Raw genomic sequence first — 1002 nt, 5'->3', positions numbered from 1 at the left:
AAAAAAAAAAAAAACCGGTCACAGCGGGAGGACAGTTCTGCCACCACCACTGGGAAGCAGGACGGTTCTCTCCTGACAGCTGTGTGCAGGATCAAATAATCTAAACCTAAAGCCTGAGATTAGGAATCTTCTGTGACAGCTTTTGGCTTGAGGAACATTCTATCTCAGCTGTGATATGGAGTGGTAGAAACTGGCACCATCACATCTGTTTCAGAACAACAGTGGCAAGATGGAAGGCACTCCTATTGCCACGTTTCTCCCTACTTGACTGCATTTTGAAAGGTAATTTTCACATGAGTATATCTGATTAGCAGAACCTAAATTACATACATTTTCTTCTTTCAGAGAAGTAATAGAGCCTTTGGCTTTCTAGCCTCTATTATAATGGAAGGCACATTATAAATGATCAGAAAAGATGTTTATCAAGCCAATTACGGAGTTTGCAACCAATTATTGCCTGCCTAGAAAGTGGCTTGCATCCCTGACCCTGACACACTGAGACCAGTCTTTCATGATGCAAAACGGGTCCAAATTAGATAAAAGCTTCAATTTTGAAGCAAAGCAAAAACATAATATCCCTGGACTGAGAAGCATTATGCTTAATAAAGCCTGCCCTGCTGGAAGTGATAGAGGCAATCAAAAATATAACAAGCCTAGATACATAGAGTAAGGGAACATTTCTGAGAAAGAAAGTAACATAACATTTGAAAATATAAATTCTGAGAAAAGTGCAATAACAAGTTGTGAAACTCATTGGGTGCGTTTTTAAAGCAGGAAAAATAATTTGCAGGCCATATTGCATTTACCATGTTTGTCTGTGGTGGAGAGAAAGGAATGAGACTCCAGATGAATGATATAACAAAGAACACAAAATAGCTGAGGGTGGCAGTGCATATCTGTAATCCTAGTATTTTAGAAGTGGAGGCAGGAGAATTGTGGTTTGAGGCAAGCCTTAGTTATGTGAGATTTCTCTCCCCCATCCCCTCACACACACACACACAC

The sequence above is a fragment of the Mastomys coucha genome, chromosome X, assembly GCF_008632895.1.
Source record: "Mastomys coucha isolate ucsf_1 chromosome X, UCSF_Mcou_1, whole genome shotgun sequence".
In the NCBI taxonomy this organism is placed as follows: Eukaryota; Metazoa; Chordata; class Mammalia; order Rodentia; family Muridae; genus Mastomys; species Mastomys coucha.
This window is presented reverse-complemented; position numbering follows the sequence as displayed.